Here is a 13,872-nt window from a genome sequence, read left to right as displayed (position 1 = left end):
AATTAATGTTCTAATAGTCACAATAACAACACACATAAATAATTCTACAGTAGCACTGTCATTGCACACTATCAGTTTATCTCCTTGTACTGTTTCAGAGGAGAAAAACTAAAAAGACTGACGCGATGACAATAGAAAACCACCAAACTGAACTGTAATTATCTCTTAGTTTGTATGTTTAGTATAAAACAAAACTTGCACATACTTTTAGTACTCTAGAACCTTCATTCATTACACATGTATACTGCTTTCAGAATCTTTAACCTCTAAACTAGCAAAACACCAAAAAATAAAAAGCAAACGTTCACATTGTAAAATTCATCCAGGTGCAAAAAAAAAGTGGTTGGTAATTTTTGGAGAGTTCTTTACCTTTTCTCATCTGGGTGTTACAAGATTTCAATACTATGTGCTGGTTTCGTTCCGGCAAATTAAATGATCTTTGTGGAAAAAAAATTGAATTCTTTTCTTCCTAGGGATAGCGCGTAAGTTGAGTTAAATTATGACCAAAATTTCAGTGACACACCTTAACTTAAGTAGGTCCTATTACTCCCGAACTAATTATTTTTGTATTTTCGTGCAATTTTTGTGCTGACGTGACACCTTTAACCAATTAAATTGGTTTTGTTTGTACGCACGCGCCTGCCACGTCAGTAAATATATTTTTAATTTTTTTAGTTTTATTTTTAAATAAAAAATTAATTTTTTAAAGTTTTTAAATCATCTTATTTTCTTTATCTTGTATTTGAATTAAGTTAATACACATAATTCTTTGTAAACTAGCTTTATTATCTAAACTAGCTTACTTTTTAGACAACTCTTCATTTAATTTAATGCATATTACTTGATTATTGTAACGGTTACATGTAATCAGATTTATAATATCAGTGGGAGAAAAAACCACTTTGTTAATAGTGTGTGTGTAATTATGTGCTGAGTCATGCATGCACATATAATCCAAAGACCATAACCTTGCTTCCCTCGCTATATATTCACTCACTTCTCCCCTCAATTGAAGCACAAAAAATCTTCTCTTTTTCTTCCTTTGCTTTCTCCGTTTTTTCTTCTTCTCTCTATTATCATGGGTTCTCTTCGTAACGAGGGTGGTGTTGAGGAGGTTAAAGTAGACATAGAAAATGTTGAGGAGGAAATGAAGAGAGAGTTGGAAAAAAGTACTTCAGTTGAAAAATCGAGTGAGGAAATTCCTCCCTTAGATGCTAAGGCTTTCGAGGAACTGGGGACGATAATCGATTTGGGGAAATTAGGTGAACCTAGTTACGAAAATGTTGACGTTAATTTTAATCCTATGTTTTCTGTCTTTTTTCCTGAAAATGAAGAGAAGGTGATGGAAATTCCCCCTGCAGATGGTGAGGGATCAACCTTAACTACTAGAGCTGATTGGGATTTTGAGCTCATGGAATGGGTTTGGTCACCTTACAGTTATGATGAGTATCTCCGCTTCTACAATCAAGCATAAATCCCCTCCCCCCTCCTCCACTCACAGCTTGTGGACTTGTGCATGCATGTTTTTATTTCTGTAGGTTGAATTGAGTCCCTGGTGTGGGCAATTAGGGTTCTTGGTCTTGGACAATTCTCCTGTCATGAGGTAGGATCAAATTTTATTTCTTTTTATCATTGTCTATCAGTGTCTTTTTTCTATGTATGTTATCATGTACAACTTATATTAAATAAAAAAGTACCTTAATTTTGTATAAACTTAAATAAGTACAACTTAATTTAACAATGAGATAATTAATGAAACCAATAAGCAGTCTGTTACTACTCCTGAAGCTGGAGTAACGAAAAGCTAGTATAAGAAATCGATCGAGCTGATGATTACTAAAAAGTGTTGATTGATCAAGTTTTGTGCAAGTTTTGTGCATCCGCAGTGTCAAACAAATTATGTAGTCATTTAAATATGGTGCTAATTAAATTAAGTTTTGTGTACAAATGTGTCAGAAAAAATAATATAGTTAAAAGCAATGCTGAATTAATTTTTGCACACTAATAGTGTCAATTTTAATTTTTTTGGTAATAAGTGTCAAAACTATTATCAAACTATCTAGTCATTCGAAAAATATTTATAGATATAATATTCAATAAAATGTGAAATTCGAAATTTTGAAAACAAAGAGATGATGCGAGGTTTGGAATACTTCAATTAATTACAAAGTGAAAAAATGCCGATTGTATTTCTTTCTTCTGCAAATTGAATTAGTTCTCCAGCTGATTAATTTCTGATAATGAATTTTGATACTAATCATACGTCTCAAGTTGCTTGTCCCAAATCTCGTCGAGTAAATTGCAACTCTAAATTGGTTACGAAGATCGTGAGGTAACAAAACAATGTTTTTCATGAATCGAGAAGATCAATGCGATTAGGGTGTTTAATTAACGTTTGTGCAACAATCGTGCCAAAAAGTTATGTAGCTATTTAAAAGCAATGCTTAATTAACTTTTGTTGCACTAATAATGTCAAAAAAATTATATAGTTATTTAAAACCAGTGCTTAATTAATTTTTGTGCATCAATAGTGTTAAAAAAATTGTGTATTTATTAAAAAGTGGTGCTTAATTAACTTGTGTGCACCAACCGTGCCAAAAAAATTGTATAGTTACTTAAAAGTTGTACTTAATTAACGTTGTTTAACAGAAAAACTCTTTCAATCAAGCAAGCCAAGCGTGCACCAACGAGGAAAAATTGCATAGTTACTTAAAAGCGGTGCTTAATTAACTTTTATGCATTAATAGTCTCAAAATATAAATTATGTTGTTATTTAACCGGTGCTGTATTAACTTTGGTACATCAATAGTGTCAAAAAAATAATGTAATTATTTAAAAGCGGTGCTTAATTAACTTTATTGCACCAACAATATAAAAAAAATGACCTTTTTTCTCCCTTTTCTCCTCTTGGGGATTCCAAGTTTAAATACTGTGTTGTTTTCCGTTCCGTTCCGTTCTGATAAACTAAATGACCTTTTTATCCGCTCTTTTGAAAGAAAAATTGAATTCTTTTTCTTCCTCTAACAATTTAAAACTATTTAGGAGTTAACTTATATACATTTATATTGTAATGTAAAATAACTTGCACTGTTGAAGACTGATGTTACGGTTAACTTGTTCACACCTTGACTAATTTTACAAAGCACTCATTATCTCCTCCCACTGGTACAGTCTACTTAGTAATTTTGTCCATCAACCAAACAGACATTTGCAAGCAACCAGCTTGTATTTCGGGTTACCTGTTTAAATTCTTTGTGTTTTCCATTCTAGTAAATGACCTTAAATTGAATTGTTTTTCTTCCTCTAACAATTAAACTATCCAATATATTTAGGATTTAAAACTTAGACACACCGATATTTTAATATAACACTATTGATCACCGTAATGTTCCGACTAACTTGTTCACATCTTGACTAATTTTACAGAGCACCTTCTATCTTCTCTCCCCAATATCATGGATCATGCCAAGGATCACATTGAGCATATTTCAGTTAGATGGTCCTGTCCTAGAGCTGGTGGATTGAAGTTACATTCAGATGGATGTTCTAAAGGAAATCCTGGTCAAAGTTGAGGAGGAGGTGGCATCAGAGATGAGAATAGCTTCATCAAGGTGGCTTATGGAAGATCTTTTGGTATCAACACCAATAACATGACTGAATCTTTAGCTCTTGAGATTTGTTTAGAATGCTGTGTTGCAAATGGAGTCAGACAGTTAGAAGTTGAACTGGACTTAAAAATTGTGAGTAAGCCACCCTGGAATATATGGAGCTCTAAAAGGAGAATAAAGAATTTACTAGATCAGGTGGAAAGATGGAATGTTTCTTATTGTTTAGGGAAGGCAACAAGGTTGCCGATGGTCTTGCCAACTGGGGAATGCAACTCACCAGATCTATTACTCTCGACAATTACCTAGGGAAATTAGAGGAGCTTTGAACATGGATAATGAGTTATCCCTTTTTTCGGAAAAAGTATCTTAAAACATGTATAGGAACTACACTTATGATGTACCTTGATGGTCCCTCTTGTATGTAGACTTATTCTTATGCAGATAACTAATTTTATCCAACTAGTTGGTATAAAGATGCTTTTACTTTCATTGTGTAATATCAAAAAAGATAAACTCCATGGTGCTTCCCTTGAAGTGATTTTAAGTCTACCTCCACTTGATCACCTTCAATCATTATATTATCACATATCTACATAGGGTGCTTTTGGTGGTCTATGTAAGAAATGTCACATAATCTAGACAACCTTCTCATATGATGTCCTCTATATATGCTACTAGCAACCATGTCAAATGTGATTACTTCCTACCTTTCTAGTTATGTATAACTACATATTTATCTTAATATTTGCATTTCTACGAAATTCATTTAAACTTCCTATTCACTCCAATTTTAACAGTAGTGATTGCACTATGGAACATGTCTTTCACCTTGTTAAGCATTTTTATGTTGCATAACACTCCCATAGCATTCATTCAAAGTTTAAGTCAGCAAGAGAAAAGATCTGCTTTAGGGGAAATCTTTTCAGGAAAGAATCAAATTCTAGCAAAGTTGTTACTATCCTACACTAATCAGTTCTCAAAGTGATAGTGGGAAGAGTTTTGTGGATAGGGGGTCATCCTTTGTAAAGAGATTCAAGTAATTCTGAATCACGAGATAGAGAGCTCAAAAAGGAGTTAAAAATGAGTCATGTGACATCCTATTTTGGAAGGATTAGCACAAGTTAATGTTCCAGTGAGTATACTCTTGCTCTTATTATCCATCCCTTCCCATCCAAAGTACTGTTCTTTTTTGCAGAAAGAAAAGTTGAACAATTTTTTTAATGTTCCAGTTAAGGTCAGTTCTCGGCCTCTTTATCAAACTAAATGAGGACAAGTGTTTCCTAAACCTACAAGAGAAAAAGATGATACACTTGCTATAGTAAATTACAAAGTCAAAAAATATAAGCTTTTTAATATCATAAAAACAAACACAGGGCACTACATCCAACCGTGAAGCAACTCCCATAAATGGAAAATATTCACATATCAACCTTTAAACAGTTAACACGGTGATGAATTTTTACACAAATTCAAAGAAAAATTGAAACACGTGACACACCTTTTCTAGCAGTCTCTCTATCTCTTTTGTGGCATTCAGTAACTCCAGAGCAGTCTGTAAAAGGGGTTATGTTTGTCACAGATGACATTATAGGAAGTCTGCACACAGAAGAAACAGGTTATATCTTATATGAGAAATTGAGCAGGGTGTATCTGCACATCTATTAATGCAGTTGAGATAGGTAACAGTGGCATTCCTGACACAAGCACTATTAGCCTCTAATATTCTGTACCCATCACTTCTCTGATCTCCTAAAACCTATTACCTTTCTGAGCTTATTTATTACAGAAAACAAAGATACACGCACGTGTTTCTTTCTTCTTTGCATCTCTGACTGCCGACTCTCCTAAATCCTGTGTTGGAACTAGCTTCTGTGTTGGAGGAAACTTTGCGGCACCAATTAAATTAGTGTTGCCAACCATGGTGGAACCATGTTATCTGCAATCTATACGACAAACCAGTCATCACTCTATCAAGATCAGAGACATAAATAAGAATTGAGAAACGTTTCCAGAGATATACTTTGCATATAGGTGCAACAAGAACAGCACCGTTCCATGCATTAGGTTGCTTCTGGTGCACCTTCGAATCTATTGCTCCACCCATGGATTCCTCAAATAGGAAGCTTGGTAGATTACGAAACTGGCTTTTCTGCAACCAACTATTAGCTGTCAATTTTTCTCCAGTAGAGAGTGTCAAGAAGCACAAGAAAATGCTATGACATTCAATGCCAAGTCATCATGTTCGGGCTTTCTTGCATGATGCTAGTCAAAATACCAACATTTACACGGAGAACTAGCAACTTTCTTTACATGGATAATATTTTACATTTTTATCTAATGCAGGACGCTGATTTTTTCGGCATGAAACATGTATTTATTCTATTTATTTTCTAGCACTCTCAGTTCACAGATAAAGATTCTATAGAATAACAGCAACCAGGTTCAAATAAGGTCAGTCATACCCTATGCTTCATAAGCTCGCGTACATTATTTAGGTCACTCAGATGACTAACATTAACTGGCCCTCATTTTGCCATTCAAACAAGTCTCTTCCCAAAAGAAAGATCATTTTATTTTACTTGTAGGTTGACCCCAATAATCTGTAATTACCATAAATGGGAACTTTCTTCCTCTCACTTTTTGTTCATTTTAAAGTTATATGCTTCACAAGTTACACAGATGTGTGAAATGTGGGCAAACATAATATCCAATTCTGGACTAAATGCTGTTGACAACTATATAGTCTTAATTACCCTTATACTTTGTCCCCGTCAAACTAAGACTAAGAAAACGAGCTGAGGAAGTGTCTGTTTGGCATATATGTCACTTGACTAATATTCTCAGAAATTTCAATATATAAATTAGCTTGTTTGTTTCATATGCCACAAATATTATGTTGGTCAGAATTTGTACTTCTTTTGATCTGTAAACTTTAAGAAGTTCATAAATGAACAGTACTAAGATGATGCTTTACATTTACAGAAGGGTTCCAAAAGTAACATCAGACTTCACTAATTCAGCAGAAGACAAAATCTAACAGCTGTCCTACGGTTTAAGACATGGTCGAAGCCCCTCTATCAACCAGATCTAAAACATCTTCAGCTGACTATTAGTATCAGCTACTCTATAGAAAAACAAGGAAATGAAAACTTAAGCTCACATGGTTACACCTTTCACATGTAAAATATTTTGAATCCAATTTTTATATATTATTTGTGTCTTGACCCTCTCAGAAGAATCCGTTTGATGATGAAGACGATGAAGTAGGTTATCCAATTGACTCATACCTTTAACTTTCTAGAAATGCTCAATGACGTCATCAACCAGCTTGTCAAAACTCGGTATGCAACCATGAAGACCTGAAAGCCCAAATCCGGGGTAATCCATTGCAATAACTCCATAACCAAAATGTGCTAATTTCCTTGCAATGCCTACATATAAGGATAGTTATTACAAATTCTGTTACAAAAAAATAGCCTGTCTGAGACATTAAATGCTTTTGCAAGCCGCAAACCTTCTTGCTTTGCCTTAGTACAAGCAAGGATAAAGCACTAATACTCAAAGCATCCTTGAGGGATCAAGTCATCTTTCTCGAACTATCCCCTAGTATGATTTATAAGAATGTTACATTACTGATAATATGTAATAAATTTTGGAGCTTATAACCATATGAACCAAGCATTTCACCTTCCAATGTGGGTACGACATTGTCTCATAATCAAAATACAAGGTTGATAATTAAATAAGGAAACTAAATCCCAATTTAATTCTTCTTATGGAATCCTGTCATTCCTACGCTAAATTTCAGTTTACTAAAACTGCTGAACCAATACAAAATTCTCGCATTAGCTCCATCTCTTTTTGTTTCTATTTATTTATTTGTTTATTTTTATAAGCTATTAAAATCATCTCTTATTTTGAAAAGGAAAAGTAGGAAGAAGCCATAACTTGCTATACTACAAAGTATAGAACAAGCTAACATCATTGACGGTTTAGTAAGGAAAATTAGGCAATAAGACGTCAACACGTTTCCAACAACATTAGAAAAAAGGAAATAAGAGCATAAGCTTTATCTACGCCATCTTCAATCCAACATGTGGCACTTGATGCAAAGATGGAAGAAGCATTCATTAAAAAACATAAAAGATCAGTAAGAAACACGTTACTTAATTTCACGCAGGGTATCATGCCGTTTGGGCACATTCCTCCATTACAGTAGACGACAAAGGTATGCATACAGGTCTGAAGGTCAACGCTTCCAAAAGCTATAAAAATCTTAACAAAGACGACATAACAAGCTAACAGTAGAAGGTACAAGGATGACGTACATAAAGTGTGAATTCACTTTGGACCACTGTCAGCAATTCAAGGACATTTCAAGATTTCATTCCCTTTTCTGTCAATTAGTGGTCAATACATTAATGGCATATTTTCCCAAAATCCAGGCAAAAACTTATTTATGGATTTAAGAAACCGAAAAGACCGTCAGCAAAATAAGTTTCTTCCATCTTACATCAGATTGGAAAGCTATTAATTCTGCTCATCAATCATCATTCGGCTCCTGAAAAGGTGAAAGGACATTTGTCGCTTGTATGTTCTTGTAAAGTAAGCATTTACCTGGTTAAAATTATTTTATGTACGTCATCTTTGTGAGTTCGGTTCTAGAAATGGTGAAAGGACATTTGTCATTAGTATATTCTCGTAAAGTAAGCATTTATATGGTTAAAATTGTTTTGTGTACACAGTACATCATCTTTGTGAATGTACCTTCCACTGTAAGCTTGTTCTATCGTCTTCGTATAAGTTGAGATTTGTATACTTCAAATCTCCAACTGCACACTTAATAAATCTCCAACAGGTTATAAGAGGCAGTGCGTTTAGTATGGATGAAAGCACTTCCCTCCAAACAAAATTTCCTTATTGTTTACTTATCTTTAAGTCAGGAAAATATATTCTCCGCACACGATTTTCCACCAGAAGAGTGGAAATGACTTCACTCACTTATTGGCGGAAGTAATTTTCCTTAACAAATATCCTAAATCTTACTCCACATCACTTACTTCGATTAATGGTATTTTTCTATATCAACCTTCAATATTCAAATTTATGTCGAAACACTATTCCCATACTTTATCTTATACACTCTGCAAAATTACCATATATCACCAAACTCTATATCCAATCATACACAAGAAAATGATTCAAACAAGTGATTTTTTAGGGTAAAACAATCCATGTCATAGAACTCCATATCAAACACACCTTAAAGGTAGAACATTACACAAATTTGCAGTCTATTGAGTAAGAACAAACAACATCAACAAACCGAGTGTAAATCCACAAGTGGGAGTGAGGAGGAGTGTGGTGTATATGCAACCTTAACCCTACCTTGAGAAAATAAAGAGGTTGTTTCCGACTCTTGAGCAAGGACCATAAAACATAAACATACATTCAAACTTGGCCTCAGACGGTAAGTAAACACTCCAACTTTGAGAGTGCACATCTAGACAACTTAACTTGGTCTAAACTAACAACTATACAGTCCAACTCATCTTCATTGTGTCTTGTGGACACTTGACGCTGATGTGACATATAAATTTTAGAGATTAATTTCTAGATGATTATCGGAGTTCACATCTAGACACCTTAATTTGGTCTAAACTAACAACTAAACACTCCAACTCATCCCATTGTGTCTTGTGGATGCTTGACGCTGACGTGATACATAAATTTTATAGGTTAAATTTCTAGATGACTATTTTGTAAGTTGGAGTGTTAAACTGATAACAGTGGAGACAAGTTGGAGTGCTAAACTAACCCAGTAAAGACGAGCTGTGGTTTCTAGTTTATGTATTGTTCCTTTTATTTATGCAGAATCCCACACAAACACTCGAGTCCCTTGCAGTTTGCACCAAAGTCTATCTTTATATTAACAATGATAAACCAAAATTAAGACATTATACCTTTAAATTGAAAGCTGAATATGTTTAAATACCTCTCTTGCACAGCGCCTGGCGTCCACATTCTGCAATTCCTCACTAATACCTGGAAATTTCACCTGATTCTCCATTACGGATCCCTCCCACTTCTCACTGAAATGGACCTTCTGTTTCCCCCCCAAATTCAGAATTCAGATGTCTTCTTAATTTTCTTTATTTCTGCTTTACGGGTTTCAAAATTAATACTCAAACACACAATTAGAGAAGTAAAAAAGATATGGGAAACTGTAGGGTTTTACTCATAAAATTGTTATCGCAGTAAAATTGTAATTGCCTTTTAATAAAAATAAATTTACAAGATTCACGAATGGAATATAGAAAATAAAAAAAATACTCACATTTAATGTTTAAATCAGAACGAGAAACAAATGATGTGTTTCATTTTTTTTACACAGTTTAAATTTAAATATCATAATAATTTGAAATGTATAATAAAATTCATTATCAACCCAAGAAACTTATGGGTCGTTTGATAGAGTGTATTAGTAAAATTAATATATGCATTAATTAGGTGTATTAGTAGTATCTTGTTTGGTACACTTTTTCATATTATGTATAACTAAGTGTATTAAGATGTATATTACTAATACCATGAATTTCTAAGTATTAGTAATGCAAGGGGATTTAATACATGCATTAATATGATTAAAGACCCAATAACCCCTCAAAATCCTTTTTAATAATGCAAGGGGATTTAATACATGCATTAATATGATTAAAAACTCAATAACCCCTCAAAATCCTTTTTACCTCTTTTCCATCCTAATTCTTGAGAATATTTTTATAAATAAATATTTTTATACAATGCATAAGAAATATTCTGTCTATAATTAATGCAAACATAACTAATGCAAGCGTTACTAATCATTTTTCTATTTAACATTATTTTTATACACTCTACCAAACGATTCCTTGTAGTAATAATAATAACTGCATCTCAAATCGAAATAAATTAGATCAACTATGTTAATCATCACTTATAAGTAGAACATATGGCTTAATGTTATTCTAAAAAAAAGATATGAATTAATGTTTATTTATTATTTAATAATTTTTCATTATTTAATAGGTGTATAACCTATATAAAAGTTGATTTTTATGATTATACTCTTTCCGTTTCAATTTATTTGATCTACTTTCTGTTTTAGCATGTTTAAATAAGAATAATCCTTTTCATTTATTTTTTTTAGCTTTTTTAATGTTAATTTTTCACATGACATGTTTAAGACTACAAAATTTAAAAACATTTTGATACATTTTACATATCTTTAACTTTAGACCATGATATTCAAAATCATTTTTTTTTAATTTTCTTAAACTCGTATCAAACACATTGATCAAACGGAAGGAGTAATTATTTATTAATGAAGATTAAAACAATTCTAAACAAGGAGCTTTTCCTTTGTTATAAATTATCTAGTCTATCTCTGAGCAGTATTGTATTAAGCGAAAATATAATCGAGGGGATTGGGCGTGACCTCAAATACAACACATTATATGGGGATTCCATCACCATTAATAAAAAGGCTAGAAGAGGCTAAAAAGAGTCAAGCTTCTGTCATACTACCACCTAACTAACATAAAAGTTGCATTGTCAAATTGGACCAAATATAAGGTATTTGCCACTTGATCAAGTTGAAAGGAGCCTTTAGAAGTTCTGTGCAAATCAAAATAGGAATATATAACTTTATTTTAGTAGGTAGGCTACTTGATTGCACTCCCGGTAGTAGCAGTGCTTCAAGTTGTAGAATTGTTTGTATTTCTTTGATCTTCTGCAAATTGAATCAATTTTCCGACAGATTACTTTCTGACGATGAATCCTACGTCTCAAGTTGCCAAACCTCGTCGAGCAAATTGCAACTCTAAAAGGGTTATGAAGCTTCCCTTCAGGTGATTTCTCTTTCTCTGTCAATTTTTATTTTTTTTGATAGACTATTAAATGTTTAACAAACTGGAGGAACAGTAATCAAACAGAGGCCTTGAATTCAAAATCTAGAACAGAGGTACTTTTGGATCTCACTCTGAAAGAGGTACTTATTTCTAGATTTTCATACTGTTTATGAAGATGTAATCATGAATTGCACTGATGGTGATGTTGGTATGTTGTGTAACAGGATGGTATGGCTGCAATGCGATCATTATCATCATCCCCTCCTTTCTTTAATGGTTCACCGCCTAGCCGACCGATGAATCCATTAATTCATGATGTGCGCTTTCTAAATTATGGAAAACAATTAACCATCAGTGCTGCATCTACTTCACCTACACCTTCTCCATCGACAACTTGCAATGCAAGGGGCCAAAAAAATCAAGCACCAACTAGAGTGGAAGGCTTTGATTGCCCAAAAGAACTCTGATCATCTGCCTGTAATTAATGACTTGAAATGTACTGTAAATATATAAATGCTACTTTATTAGGGAAGTTTTTTGTGAATTTTCTTGTATATTTATTATGTATGGATGTCTTAAGTAAGTTTTTTATGTAAATGCACTCGAGTTGGTTTTCACAACTTTTGACAATTTGAAGATATGTAAGATATATTATACAGAATGGATTCTTCTCCACCTATCTGTTTAGGGTTTTTGTGTGCATCTCGGCGGAAATCTCCATCTTCGCTGCACTAGATGCTTAGTGAAGTTTCATTTGCCCAAATTTCGTGATTTAGATTCCTTTTCCCCAAATTAAATCAATGAAGAAGGGAAACTTAAAGTTAATTCTATCAAAGAACCAGAAGCAGCTAAGTCCTATGTCGGGGCCGTTTGAGAACAAAAAAAAAAAGAAAATAGGGTTCTTAATGCTTCTTCATGCTCAACGAGATTTTTCTATTTCTAAAAGACTCGATCAACATTCCTCATATAAATATCCTGTTTCATTGTGAAAAAAACTCTTGTAACTAATGATCCAACAGTCACAATTACAACTTCATTATTTACAACACAGATCAGATAAATAATTCTAGTACATTAGCAGAGTCATTGCCACACTATAAGTTTATGTCCTTGTACTGTTTCAGAGAAGAAAAATCAAAACGACTGACGCCATGGCAATAGAGAACCATCAAACTGAACTACTTACGACTTCCATCTCAAATACAAACAAACTGTAATTATCTCTTAGCTTGAATGTTAAGAATGAAACAAAAATAGTACATACTTTCAGCACTCTAGAACTTTCATTCATGACACATGTTCCGGCATGCACAACCTTTAACCTCTAAACCAGAAAAAAACCAAAAAAGAAAAAGCCAATGTTCACACTGTAAAGTTCATCCAGGTGCAAAAAATGTGGTCGGTATTTTTTGGAGACTTCTTTGCCGTTTCTCATCTTGGCGTTACAACGTTGAATACAACGGGCTGGTTTTCCGTACCGCCAAGTTAATGACCTTTTTATCCTTTTGAAAAAAAATGTTTTCTTCCTCTCCTCTAATAATTAAACTAACTAATATATTTACAATTCAACTTATATACACTGATATTATAAATTTAAAACAAGGCTAAATACATAATCAGTCTCTTAAATTTGTCAGAATATTCCATTTATACAGTTGAAGTAGGCTTTATTCCAATTAAACACCTCAACTTCAATAAAGTGATCCAATTAGACATTTTCGATTGTCTAATTGAATAATTAAGTTAATCAAATAAAATATTTTTTAAAAACAAATTATACGTATCAACCTCAAGTAGAAAATGTGTAGAAGTTTCCTACTTATTGAGGTGATAGTATATAATCAAAGGAAATGAAATATCTTATTTAGTTAATATAACTACCTAATAGAAGAATGAAATTACACGCAAAAAAAATAATCTCAAATTTAAACCAAAAGTATTTAATTAATTAATTATTTTATTAAAGAGTGAGGTGTTCAATTGAAACAACGGATCAAGCTACTAGCTAATCCCATATTAATTCTTATTTTGAAGTTAAACTCAACTAATCTTAATTATCTAAATTTAACTAAGCTTACTTTAGTAGTACTAGCTATATTTTAGACAACTCTTCATTGAATCAAAATGATAATACTTGATACTTGTAACGGTTACAAGTAATTGTTAGATTTATAATAAGGGGGAAAAACACACCACCTTGTTAATAGTGTGAGTGTGTGATTATGTGCTGACTCATGCATGCAGGCATATAATCCAAAAACCATACATTGCTTCCCTCACTATATTTATGCACTCACTTCCCAACTCAATCCAAGCACAAAATAATCTTCTCTTTTTCTTCCTTTAATTTCCTTTGCTTTCTTTCTCCGTTTTTT

The 13,872-nt window shown here is 33.0% G+C and overlaps 1 pseudogene; it reads right to left on the bottom strand.

Annotated features, from left to right (window-relative positions):
* Positions 1-4,986: 4,986 nt before the first annotated feature.
* LOC129875083 (uncharacterized) lies at positions 4,987-9,805 on the bottom strand (annotated as a pseudogene).
* Positions 9,806-13,872: the final 4,067 nt, after the last annotated feature.

This window comes from Solanum dulcamara, chromosome 11 (genome assembly GCF_947179165.1).
Source record: "Solanum dulcamara chromosome 11, daSolDulc1.2, whole genome shotgun sequence".
Classification (NCBI taxonomy): domain Eukaryota; kingdom Viridiplantae; phylum Streptophyta; class Magnoliopsida; order Solanales; family Solanaceae; genus Solanum; species Solanum dulcamara.
This window is presented reverse-complemented; position numbering and strand designations above follow the sequence as displayed.